Raw genomic sequence first — 14,219 nt, 5'->3', positions numbered from 1 at the left:
ATAGATAATTTCAGAGGTAGTTTCAGAGCTTTCAAGAAAGGATTCTAATGAACTAGAGACTTATAGAAACATGGAATAGATTTGATTGGAAGAGACCCTAAACTCATCCAGTGCCACCCCTGCCATCGGCAGTGACACCGTCCGCTGTCCCAGGCTGCTCTAAGCCCTGTCCAGCCTGGCCTGGGACACTGCCAGGGATGCAGGGGCAGCCACTGCTGCTCTGGGCATGCTGTGCCAGGGCCTCACCATCCTCACAGGGAAGAATTTCTTCCAGTGCTTATTCCTTCTGGATTTGGTCTCCTTGTGTGACACACGAGCAGGAATGATTCACGGCTCTGGCAGAGTCTGTGTGTGGCAGAGTCTGTATGAGAACCACAGGGATGCTACTTGGAGCAGCCTTGGAATGGGCAGTTGCAAGATCCCACATCCCTCACCTTCAGCATACACTGGCTCTGCACAAGGGCCTCTTGCTCAAACTCCTTGCATAATTTGGGTAGAAATTTAAACTCCCAACAGCTCTTTCATAGAAGGATTCTACTGTGTCAGTTGATGATTGAGTGGTGGTTGCACTCAATGATCTTGCAGAACAGTCCCCTGTTTCCCATTTCACTCTGGGTATGAACCCTGAGTTAAAAGAACCCATCACAGTAGGTCACTGTCATACCTTGTGTGTGTTGTAGTCGACTGGATTTTCTGCGGGTTACTCCAGAACTTGTGGAATTGCTTAAAGTGTGCATGGAAAATATAAGGAGTGGAGTTGTTATCATGAGGTCAACCCTCCAAGGAGAGCCAGTGCTGAAAGTTGTTTGGAGTCCTCCTTGGAGCAGCTCTGGGTTGGGTGTATGGAGAGAGTTGAGTTTTGGGTTCATGTTCTGGGTGCTCTCCTGTTTGGGCAGAATGTGTTAGAGTCACAGTGCCTGGCATCCATGCAGCCTCCAACATCCCTGAGTAAAGAATCATCCTTATGGAGTCAGAGGCTGGTTTGGGTGGGAGGGGACCTGAAAATTCCTCTGCCATGGACAGGGACACTTTCCACTGTCCCAGGTTGCTCCAAGCCCCTTCCATCCTGGTCTTGGACACTGCCAGGGATCCAGGGGCAGCCACAGCTGCTCTGGGCACCCTGTGCCAGGGCCTCACCTCCCTCCCAGAGGAGCATTTCTTCCTAATTCAAGCTGAAAGAACCTTGAAATGAGGCAGGATTTGTGATAATAGCTGGTCACAATATTTGACATAATTTGCCTTTAGAAGTCTGAGGTTATTTTTGCCAGAGTAGTTGAGGTGATTGTGGTGTTACACTTAGGGGTATTTATGACCTTGATATTTTTATCACAGCGGAAAGAAGAGCAACCAGAGCTTTTGACAAAATATAAAAGAACTTAATGCCCATTTTGTGGGTTTGAACAAGCCACACTTTCCACTGGAGTTATGTTCTGTAGTAGTTGGGGAAGAGGGAGGACAGGAGGTGGACAGGACTGAGAAAAGCACACGTGGAACTTGTCACAAGCCCAGGTTCAACACTGAAATCCAGAACACTCTGCTTTTCTCTTGTGGTTAAATTGTGCAGAATGAATCAATGATCTCAGTGTTACTGGCAAAGAAGTTTGTCATTCTTGGAGCTGTGAAGAATGTCTTGAAGGCACGACCGAAGTTTGATTGGTGTAACAATGACGCTGCAGTCAGCGAGCCACGGTCACGGCGCAGGTACAGCCCAGAGATGGGAAGAGCCTTTAGCTGGGAGCAGCAGGAGCACGTCCTGATCCCTCGGAGCTCCTGACACCTCTGCAGCCCCAACAGTGCTTGAAGCAGGGTGAGAGCACCGCCTGTCCCGCCCACTGGAGCAGGCTCTGCTCTGCCCCTCCGTCCTGGTTCCAGGGGCTCCTCGGGCCGGCTCGGGTTTCTGTTGCGACAGTCAAACCCACAAGTAGCTCTGAGCACCAGCACACATGGAGAGAATGCAAATACAGCTGTGCTCCTGTTTATGGAAACAGCACAGGACGTATCTGTACTTGGTTCAGAGAGTTAGCACAAATAGCTGCATTAATAATTGCTGCAAAATATGCAGTGTCTTCCTTTCAGGTGCCCCAGTAGTGTCAAGACCTACTTCTGTGATTATAGTTACAGCTCAGAGAGCACCCACGGCCTCATAGAAACCTTTTGTTCCTGCCTTGATTGATTATGGTGATCCACTCTGGGACTACTGGTCAGGAAAAGCTCTTAGCTGGAAGTTCCTGATCTGTTACTCCACATTTGGTGCTCATTGTGTGTTAGAGTACAACGACTCGAGCTAGGCAGGGCTTTGGCAGCTTCGGTCTGGATCCAGAGATGGAAACAGCTCATTGTACCTTGGCTCATCTCCAGCACCATCCCACCAATCCCAGTGACATGTCACCATTTTAACAAAGGAAAATTCGAATCACTTTGCCCCCCTGCCACTCCAGTCCATGCTATTTTATCCTAATCCCTCTCCTAGAAGCTGAGTCCAGCCCTCATGGGTGCTGCTGAGCTTGGAGCACAGGAGGGGTGGGGGCCACCATGTGTTGTGTGCTGACATTCCCAGAGTCTGTTCTTGGGTCACAGTCTCCCCTCCTTCAGGTTGTGTTGGAGTTTGGTGTCTGGCCATGGCAGCTGCACTGGAGGAGCTGTGTGGAGGGTGACCCTCACAGGGAACATTGGGTACCTTACCTGTGGGAAGAGCTCCTCCACCAGGTACTGTGGTGACGATGACAGAGCCGTGCTCCATCCTCTGGTGGGGTCACGGGATTGACATTCCAGCTGCACAAACCCTCCCTGTGAGTGGACACTGGAGCTCTCAGAGTGGACACTGGGGCTCTCAGACCCGAGGTGGCCCCACTCAGACCCCACTGCTGTCATTGTGACATTTGGAGCCACCTCCAGCCAGAGAGACAAACAGGCTTTTGGTTGTTCCGTTCTTCAGAACTTCATCCTGAAGCAACTGCTTGAAAACTTCACCATTCAAAAGTTTCACTTCCCAAATAGTGCTGTGCTATAAATACCCTGTGCAGTGGGATATGACATTTACTCCCACACAAGACGCAGCAGGCTTTGTAACTTACAAACTCCTTAACCCTTGAGTGAACACAAGGTAAGGAGCCTGTGGGACAGACTCGTGTTGCAGTCTGTGAGCTGCTGAGGGCTGCTGGAGAGGAAGCAGGAGGGGAATTGCACACAGAGTTACTGCAGTTAGACTGGGAAAAGTCACTTCTTCCAGCTGTTTGGACATCACAGAGTGAAGATGTTGCTTTAGGAAGATTAGTGCTTTATTCCACTCTTATCAACTGATCTCGGAGCACTTTCCTGTCCAAAACAAAGAAGTACTTAAGTTAGTCTGCTTTAATTTCCGATTCTGCAACTGATTTATGATCCTTGACAAATTTCTTAGTTCCTTGTTTTCGTTTCTGTATAAAACAAATGGTAACTGCTTTTCTCTTGTTCTTTACATGTTGTGTATATATATCATAGAGTCATGGAATTGTCTGGGATGGAAACGCAAAGTCAGATGGGAAGCCTATCCAGTCCCACCCCCTGCCATGGGCAGGGACACCTTCCACCATCCCAGGGTGCTCCAGGCCCTGTCCAGCCTGGCCTGGGACACTGCCAGGAATCCAGGGGCAGCCACTGCTGCTCTGGGCATGCTGTGCCAGGGCCTCCCCAGAGGGAAGAATTTCTTCCTGATCATAGAATCAGATAATGGTTTGGCTTGGATGGGACCTTAAAGGTCATATGTATATGAGATTAGATAGATAGATAGATAGATAGATAGATAGATAGAAAGAATAGAGATATATTCTAGAAATTCAGCTGTTAGGCTCTGTCTCTATGGGGTGCACTGACTGAAGTGCTAGGGTACTGATGTTTTATAAATATACTATAGAAATACATAAATATCCTCTCTCTCTCTCTCTCTCTCTCTGTATACATATGTCTCAATGGGTGTAAGTTTGTAATGTTTGTATGTTTCTTATTGAGAAAGAGCTGAAGTCACCTAGATGAGTAGATTTTAAAATGAGTGGGTCATCTTATCTCATCCCCTTGCATAACCTCACCTCAAGCAATATGTGTGTCAGGGCAAGTCAAGAGCACGATTATCAGAGCAACCCAGTGCTGCTGCTGCTCCTCTGCAGGTAACGGAGCCCAAGGTTTTAAAAGGGTGTGATGTTGGCACATGAGTGTTTGGTTTTTAAAAGACTTTGCAGAAAGGGTTGATGTGAAACTGTGCCTGGGATGTTTGGGATGGAGATCAGGAGAAGCTTCTTCCCCCCAGAGGGTGCTGGCACTGCCCAGACTCCCCAGGGAATGGTCCCAGCCCCGAGGCTGCCAGAGCTCCAGGAGTGTTTGGACAGCGCTGCCAAGTGACGAGGATGCACAGGGTGGGATTGTTGGGGTGTCTGTGCAGGGCTGGGATGGGACTGGATGATCCTTGGGGGTCCCTTCCAACTTGGGATATTCCATGATTATATGAGAGAATGTCTTGGGATATTCATGGCTCTATAAGAGAAATTAATCCTAGCATTGGAAATGGGCTGGTTTCATCTCCCTGGGGTGGGGGATATGGAAACAAACAAATCCAGGCCTTTGTAGAATGGGTTTGATTTCGATTCTAATCTCAGTTGCATCACATAGATGTTATCAAGTGCTTGTACCAGTGAAAATGCATCAATGGCTTCCCAAAGATTTTCATCAGCTCTTCTGAATGCCAAGCAGTTCCAATTAATCAGAGATTGGCCCTGTGGGAATACGCTGCTGCACGGCTTCCTGTTGTCTTTGCCAAAACACGATCCCGCCGCTTGTGTTTGTGAGCAAGTTCTGCTTTCGGCTCTCGCTGCGGGGCTATCGCAGGAAACACACGGCACGGCTGCCACGGGGAGAGGGCCAGAGCTCCTCACGGCTGCTCATTTATGGGCAGGAGGATCCACTAAACATCCATTTGGCTTCTCTGCTCTGAGCTCAGCTGGGGATTTCAGTGCTCCTCCAACCGTCTTGTGTGGAGCTGAGTGTTGGTCAGATTCTGCTGCAGAGACACAGGCACTGCCCTTATCAAAGAGGAAATGAGCACTGGGAAGACAAAGCTGAGATTATTAAAAGTAGCCTCTGATTTTGGGTGGTGGGTGCTCAGTTTAAGAAATTTGAGTGTTCTTTTTCTTGTAGATTACAGGATTTCTCTGGTTGTGATGATTCCTTAAAGGCTTTCCAAACTCAGCTCCCTAAAAATCACTTTTCTGGGAGTCATGGGTTGCAACAGAAACAGATATCACTCACCTCAGATATTTAGGAATATATTAGAGAATAAGCTCCAAATCTTTGTCAGACTATTACAATAGGCATGTGATGGTTTTCTTTCAAGCCCCAGTTCTGATAATTAAGCAGTAAGTGAAAAATTCAAATACTGCTTTTTGAAAAGGAATTGTTAATATATAGTTCGTAGAGATCAGGCTCATGAGTTGTGAAACGTCAAGAGTCTCTGAATACTCTTTGGTTTAACTACTCTTAATCTAAAATGAGCAATACCTTCCTCCCAGGAGCTGGTTCTAATTCAACTCTCTGTAGCCATTTGTTGAAAATATGTCCCAACTACAACCGTTACTCATTAGCACTTGGATCTTACATATCCATTCTTTTGGGAGGGAACAGTGTTCTGGATTTTGTGACCAGCACCTCAGGGGACTTTGTCTTTGCTGATGTATAGAGATCAGGGATGGGAAGTCAATGGAGATGCCTGTGCACAGTATTTATTTAGGAGTTTTCATACTCCATGGAGTATTTCAGGAGGGGCCAGCTCTGACATCCCTGCAGGTTTTGCACTGTGTACAAAGAGGGCTTTGTCCCTCGATAGCTGCTCTGGTCACATCCCCCTGTGATGAGCAGTTTCACTATGAGCAGATAAAATGTTTGCTGCTAATGTCACCCGTGGCCGAGCTGAGAAGTGCCAGGCAGGGTCCAAAAGCCACCCTGCCTTGCTGGGATTCAAGGCTGAGGTGTGCAGGTCACTCCAAGATAACCCATGGCTTGTTGCAAGCAAGGCACCTGGAAAAAGGAATTTGGCTTTATATTTCAGCTGGGAGAGCTGGTGGCTGAGCTTCCACTGCAGGGTTCTGGCAGCACTTCACAAAATTACAGAATCGTTCATGTCAGAAAAGACCTTTAGGATCATCAAGTCCAACCATCAACACTGTACCACCACTAAACCATGGCACGATGTGCCACATCCACACACTTTTCAAACATTCCAGGGATGTGGCCCCACTACTGTCCTGGGCAGGCTGTGCCAAGGCTGAACAACCCTTTCTGGGAAAAGCTTTTCCATAATATCCAACCTAAACCTTCCCTGGCACAACCTGAGGCCATTCCTCTTGTCTCATCACTTGTTACCTGGGAGAGGAGACTGATCCTTACCTGGCTGAAGCCTCCCAGCTTTGCAGGGCTCCTCGTGTTGGACAGCACTGGCTTTATTCCCTACATCTGCTTTGTTCCTTCCACAGCAGAGCACAGCACTCACTGGAGCTGGCTGGCTACAGGCACGTTTGAGTGCAAGAATTAATCCAGTTAGCAATTTTTGAAGGCCACAGGATGAGGACACAAACTGAGTTGCTTACTTGGGTTTCAGAGTTTCCTCTTTCCCAAATTGCAGCAGTCTATAAATCATAGAACCACAGAATGGTTTGTGTTGGAAGGGACCTTAAAAACCATCTCATTCCACCCCCTGCCATGGGCAGAGACACCTCCCACTATCCCAGGTTGCTCCAAGTCCATTCAGCCTTCCAGAGAACTGTAATATATGAATAAATGGTCATTTATATTAATAATATGACCACATGTATGTGGTCCAAATATGACCATTTATATGAATACATGTGGCCAATAATGACACGATATATTAATATTATAATATTGATAGTTATTATATTAATTATTAATATTACTGTATTTAAAATTACCAATTTCATGTCCATCTCTCTCCTTCCTCAGTCCAGAGGGAGGGCAGGAAGGGGAACAGCATCATATCTGTGCTCCTGCATCTTAGACAAGACCTTGTCATCATGCTGGGACTGATTCTTGCTGGACAATGAAGCCAAGGGCTGGAGCATGTCTCCTATGACAGGCTGAGAGAGCTGTGGTTCAGCCTGGAGAAGACAAGCTCCAGGGAGACCTCAGAGCCCCTTCCAGTGCCTAAGGGGGCTCTAGGAGAGCTGGAGAGGGACTTGGGACAACAGCCTGGAGGGACAGGACACAGGGAATGGCTTCCCACTGCCAGGGGCAGGGATAGATGGGATGGATGGGATATTGGGAAGGAATTGTTCCCTGTGAGGGTGCTGAGGACCTGGCACAGGGTGCCCAGAGCAGCAGTGGCTGCCCCTGGATCCCTGGAAGTGTCCAAGGCCAGGCTACACAGAGCTGGGAGCAGCCTGGGACAGTGGAAAGTGTCCCTGCCATGGCAGGGGTGGGACTGGGTGGTGTTTTATGTCCCTTCCCACCCAAACCATTCTGGGATTCCGTGGTTTACAGATGCCAGGGACAGGGCTGGTGTTACCTGGAGCAAAGCCCCAGCACAGGGGCTGAGGGAGGCGGCTTTGGGCAGTGTGAGGTGGCCCGGCTGTCAGAGCCGGCTGTGGCTGCGGGCAGGGCGGGGACTGCCCTGGGCTGCCGCTTCAGGCACCGTGAGCAGAGCCCGCCGGCCCTCTCAGTGCTGTTCCCTTCCTGCTCAGGCTGAGCTCAGCCCTCATCCCCTGCTCACACTGTGCTGAAGCAGCAGGGCTGGCTCCGGGACAAGGCGTTGGGAACCTCTGTGCTCCCAGCACTGCAGATGTGGGCTTTGGAACAAATCTCAGAGGGACAAACAGCGTGGGACTGAGCCCACACAGCTCCAGGCATTTCAGCACTGCAGTCACTGTCGAGTGCCAGAATGTGGGATCTTGCTGCGAAATATCCTGAGTTCCGTGTCTGCCAGGTGTGCGGGATCCCCTGTCTGTGCACAGCCTCTCACTCAGCTTCCTGCAATCCCTGCTCAGCTTCCTGCGAGCCCTCAGGCAGGGTGGGCAGCAGGACACGCTCCCTGCGGAGTGGAACAAGAGCAGAGGAAATCCCGAGCACAGGGAGCGCTGCGAGGGCTCAGCTGTCGGCTGCTGCAGTGCAGCCTCCCCTCTGGAATGTTCCCTTCCATCCCAGCCTCTGGCCTCCACTTGACCCGTCTGAAATCCCGAACAGCCCAGAAGCTCTTTGCTCTCACAGGCATTCGGATGGTCTCAGCCGAAGCCCAGCACTGCTGCCTGGGTGAGGCACTTCTCTCCGGTTCTGCCCCGGTGCTCATCCCCTGCCGTGCCAGCAGCTCGGCACAGCTCCGTGTTCCCATGGCTCCTCCTCCTCCGAGCCCCTCCTGGAGCTGCACAAGGGACGTGGAACTGCCATGCTCGGTATCCTCCGAGCAGATTTCTTTACCTGGCTGCTGCATCCCGTTCCCAGGTTCCTGTCTCATTCCAAGCTGTCACCCTGCCTGAACATCTCTGCCACCACCTGGGGCCTCACTAGCACTGTTTACAGTTCTAATGGTCACTAATTTTCTCTGATTGGAAATACAAGTAAATGTTGGAAATACTTACAAATTTTCTCCTGTTTCTCATCTGTGGTGAGAAGGGCTAATGAGAGACATAAAAACAGAAAAGCAAAGGCTTTTCCCTTCCTCCCAGCTACAGCCCTGCTAGAGACATTCCATCTCCAGACCATTAGTCAGTGTTGACACTGGGTATGCTGCCCCTCTCCTGATGTCCCCAGACTCCCACACAGTTCCTTAGTCCAGTGACACCTCCCTTACTGCTCTCTGCATGCTCTCTCCCACAACTCTGCTGATCTCCTGCTGTTAAAGTCTTACATCCATCCACCATCCACATCCACCCATCATCCATCCATCCATCCATCCATCCATCCATCCATCCATCCATCCATCCATCCATCCATCCATCCATCCATCCATCATCCATCATCCATCCATCCATCATCCATCCATCCATCCATCCATCCATCCATCATCCATCATCCATCATCCATCTCTTTATTTCCAAGTGACCCCCTGCCCATAGACAGAAAGCCCTCACAAACCTCAGAGATTTAACTCCCTGTTTGTGTTTCATTTTTAACTTCCCAGGAGAACAATGATCTCGGTGGAGGGAGGCAGCTTGGTGTGGGCCTCATTCCTGCCTGTGAAGAGAGGTGGAAAGAAATACATCAGAGGCCCAGAGCTGGGCATGGAACATGGGCAGCATGTCCAAAGTAATCCCATCTGCATTAACCTACAAGAAGCCATTCCTTCTCCTGGAATCCAAAAAGGAGAACAATTTCCTTCACCAGGTTTGACAGCAAGATGTGGGGTCCCTGGGGAGATATCCAGAGACAGAGCCATCAGGGCTGAAGGCAGGAGAACCACAATTAATATTAGGTTGCAAAACCCAACACCTGGATATACTCCACCTGGAGTATCTTTGCTTTCCTAACACCAAACCAAAGAGCCTGAGAGCTCACAGGCAGAATTATCTGGGCTGAGAAATGCAGGGCCTGTGAGGCACCTTCAGCTGCTGTGCCAGTAAATCCTGGTAAGAGCAATTCAGCAGAAGCTGGGTTAGCCAGAGCCCAGGATGGAACAAGGGCATGGCACGAAGTCAATTTTACACAGACCCTTAAAGCAGGAGTTCTCCAGAAATAGCAGATAAATCCAATGTCAGAGACTGGAATTTCTAATGAAATTAAACTAGACTGTAAAAAATGTGTAAAAATTGAAATGGGCTAAAAATTCCATCAGACATTTGTTATTAATCCAACAGAAAAATGCATGTGATGCTTTAAAGGGAATTATGTAATAATCTGGTCAAAATAACAAAGCCTTTAAAGGATCCCGTGGGATGGGGATTCCGTCTGGAGGTGGGATCTGTAGGGAGACAAAGAGGAAATTCAGCTGAATGGCAAAAGCAACATGGAGCCAGCTCCCTGTGATTGCTCCTCTGGGACTGCCAGCCTACAGCTGGGGTCCCACAGCCCCACACCTGGACTCCTGCAGCACTGGCACAGCATGCCCAGGGCAGCAGTAGCTGTTCCATCCCTGGAAGAGTCCAAGGCCAGGTTGGATAGGGCTTGGAGCAACCTGGGATAGTGGAAGGTGTCCCTGTCCATGGCAGGGGGGTGGAGCTGGTGGTGTTCAAGGCCCCTCCCACCCAAACTATTCCATGATTCTATTTTATGATTCTCATGCAGTTGAAGTTGTCCCTGCTCTTTTCAAAGGGCTGGATGCTGCCTGTGGTGGGTTGGCCCTGGCTGGACACTGGGTGCCCCCAAAGCGACTCTGTCACTCTCCTCAGCTGGACAGGAGAGAGAAAATAGAGCTAAAGGCTTATGGATGGAGATAAGGACAGAGAGGTGTCACTCAGCCAGGACCATCATGGGCAAAACAGACTGAACTCGAGGAAATGAGTTTAATTTGTTACAAATCAAATCAGAAATAAAACCAAATCATAAAGCACCTTCCCCCCACCACTCCCTTCTTCTCAGGCTCAACTTCACTCCTCAATTCTCCATCTCTTCCCCTCCAGCAGGTGCAAGGGGATGGGAATGGACAAGTCAGGTCATCACACGTTGCTTCTGCTGCTCCTTCCTCCTCCTCAGGGGCAAGATTCTTCACACTCTTCCCCTGTGAGTCCCTCCCACAGGAGACAATCCTACAGGAGCTTCTCCAGCATGAGTCTTTCCCACAGGCTCCAGTTCTTCACAAACTGCTCCAGTGAAGGTCCCTTTCCACAGGGTCAGTCCTTCAGGAACTGGCTGCTCCAGTGTGGGTCTCCCCAAAGGTCACAAGTCCTGCCAGGAAAGCTGCTCCAATGTGGGCTCTGCTCTTCACAGGGTCACAGGTCCCTGCCAGGACCCTGCTCCTGCAGGGGCTTCACACAGGGCCTCTCTTGGGCATCCCCCTGCTCCAGCCTGGGCTCCTCCAGGGGCTGCAGCTGTATCTCTGAACTGGCTGCAGGGGCACAGCTGCCTCACCTCAGTTTTCACCATGGGCTGCAGAGGAATCTCAGATCCAGAGCCTGGAGCAGTGCCTGCTCCTCCTTCTGCTCTGACCTGCAGGTCTGCTGAGCTGTTTCTCTCACATGTTCCCACTCCTCTCTGGCTGCTGTTCTGCAGGTGGATATTTTTCCCTGCTTCTTAACTCTGTTTTCCCAGAGGTGCTGCCACCATCATTACTGGGCTCAGCCATGGCATTGGCTCTGCTAGACATGGGGGAAGCTTCCAGCAGCTTCTCACTGAAGCCACTCCTGTAGCTCCTCACTACCAAAATCTGTCCATGCAAAGCCCTTGCCATGACCTGCAAATGTCCCTTCCAACCCAAATCTTTCCATGGCACAGCCCAGGCCCATTTCAGCACAGCCAACACCTGCCAGGTGCCTGTGATGTCTCAGCCTTTGGAACATTTCGATTCCTCCACTTGCTCTCTGAAGCTCACGTGTGACATTCTGCCATTAACATTGGTAGCACAGATGAGAGTTGTGGTGGGAGCAGTGTGTGCACCAGAGAGGTGATTCCATGACCTGTCATGCTTCCAGGGGAAGCTCAGGGCTGGTTGTGCCTGTGAAGAAGCACGGAATCACAGAATGGTTTGGCTTGGAAAGCACCATAAAGGTCACCCAGTTCCATACCCCTAAGGGGTTAAATCTGCAGCATTCCAGCCCACAGTTCCAGCCCAGCCCAGCCGGGCTTTCCCAGAGTTCAGTTGTTGATTTCCCACAGGTGAAGTCACACCTTTCCTTCTGTTCCCAGCTTTGCAAAGCCGAGGTGTTTGTGTTCACAGGCTGTGCTGCTCACACAAGGAAGCCAGTAGCAAGAGCAACAAACAGAAGTGGGCTGGAAAAACACAGCAGGGACCCCCACGGTGAATCTGCTGGGTCTGCAGACAAACAAATTCACACTCTGCAAAGGACACAGCATTGGCTCCAGTGCTAAACCAGCCCATTCCCAAAAAGGGCTTCTGCTGTCCTAAGCCCATGTCCTTCTGGTTAGACACTCCTCCCCTCCCTGGGGAGTTCTTGGTCAGAAAAATATTTCCATCTGTCATTGTGAGGATGCCTGAATTGTTGGTAACTTAATAAATGCAAGGAAGAGTCAGCTCAGACTGTTACAAATCTGAAGTCTTCAAGTACAGAGCCAGGCTGGGAGAGCTGGGGATATTCAGCCTGGAAAAGAGGAGGCTCCAGGGAGAGCTTAGAGCCCCTATCAGTGCTTAGAGTGTCCAAGAGAGCTGGGGAGGAACTTGGGACAAGGGCCTGGATTGACAGGACAAGTGGAATGGCTTCCCACTGTCAGGGTAGATGGGATATTGGGATGGAATTCATGGAGAGGCCCTGGGGTGCCCAGAGCAGCTGTGGCTTCCCCATTCCTGGAAGTGCCCAAGGCAGGAGTGAAAGGTGTCACAGCCCATGGCAGGGAGTGGGGACAAGATGATCTTTAAGGTCCCTTCGATCCAAACCATCCCATGATTCTAGATTGAGTTTAACTGAAAAAAGCAGTGACTCGATCGTGTTCTCCAGTGGAGATTCTGATGTTAGAGGACATTTATTTTACCAACAGGAACACCAGTGCCAACAGCCAGGAGGAGGAAGGAGGCAAATCCAGGCTGGCACAAAGAGCAGGAAAGGCTCATTGAATCCAGTTTAACTCCATCAATGGTCCAAAATGAAGTGTCTGTCTCAGCTTTACCATGTCCCACAGTAATTCCTGCATTAAAATAAACGACTCCCGCCACAACATGGAATTGCAGCTCAGAAAAGCTCACGGTTGTGTCTCCTCCCCTCCCCGCCCGTGTCGTGTTACACTGTCACTGGTTTGACTCAGAGACGAACTCCGGTTTGGCTCGTGTAACACCAGCCAACAAAAAGAGCTCATTCATCAACGGGATCCCAAGATGCTCTTGCAACATCACGGGGAAAAGCTGCTGCTTTGCCAAGTTTAGACGGGGACCTGATCCTCTCCTCTGTGCACCAGGCTCAGACATGTCTTAACAGATCAAAGAATTGTCATAGATAAGAGCAGACACTCTTGTATTACATAGAAGCAGCTCCTACCCTGTGAGGTTAAGGAAAAGGTTCTTCTTTTTTTAATGTAGAAGTACACTTTTAAAAATCTCTCCTAAAAAAAATAAGAAATCAATGTGTTTCTTAAGAAGAACAGGTCTGAGGAGAATCTTTCATCCCCTCCTGCCCCTCACAGGACACTCATTCTCCCCTCTCTTCCAGAGGCATTTGCAGACAGGCTGTAGACAGCCTGGACAGGGCTGTGTCACCTGGAGCCACATGCATTCTCCCATGTTCCTTCAGCAAAATGCAGAAGTTCACTGTGTGTCTCACCAAAGCTGCACAGGCCATTTTCAAAAATTCAAAGATCACTTTCACCAGTGATACCATTTTTAGGACTGTGCCCTCAGCTCCTGGGCACTGGGAACAGCATCTCTGTTAGCAGCTCTGTATTTGTCCAGTGAAGAGTGAAGGGTCCAGCAATACCTGCAAACAGCTGCAACCACTGGGATGGATCCTCTTCCACCTTCCTGCAGCATCACCCACTGGGATGTGTTTGATTCATGAGCTGGTCTGGGACCCCAACCCTTGAATCACCTGTACTGTGACCGTTCCAACCTGCATGTCGCACAAGGACTTGTCCAAAGGATACCTTGAGCTTTCCTCAAAGAACTGTAGAGGGTTCACCTTCCAGGGAAAGCATGTCCAGAGAAAGGAACCGAGCTGGGAAGGTTCTGGAGCACCAGGAGCAGCTGAGGGAGGTGGGGGGGCTCAGCCTGGAGAAAAGGAGGCTCAGGGGGAACCCTGTGGCTTTGGACAACTCCATGACAAGAGGGGACAGCCAGGGTTGGGGGGGGGGGGGTCTGCTCTGCTCCAAGGGAAAAAGGGATAGGACAAAAAGAAACAGCCTCAAGTTGTGCCAGGGAAGGGTCAGCTTGGATGTTGGGGAAAATTTCATCATGGAAAAGTTGTCTAGCCTTGGTAGAGCCTGCTCAGGGCAGGGGCAGAGTCACCATGCCTGGAGTGACTTAAAAGGCATGTGAATGTGGCATGTGGGGACATGGCTTAGTGGTGGCCTTGGCAGTGCTGGGAGAACAGTTGGACTCAATCTTAGAGGGCTTTTCCAACTGCAATGTTTCTATGGTTCCGTGATCCTTA

This window comes from Sturnus vulgaris, chromosome 27 (genome assembly GCF_052056855.1).
Source record: "Sturnus vulgaris isolate bStuVul1 chromosome 27, bStuVul1.hap1, whole genome shotgun sequence".
In the NCBI taxonomy this organism is placed as follows: Eukaryota; Metazoa; Chordata; class Aves; order Passeriformes; family Sturnidae; genus Sturnus; species Sturnus vulgaris.
This window is presented reverse-complemented; position numbering follows the sequence as displayed.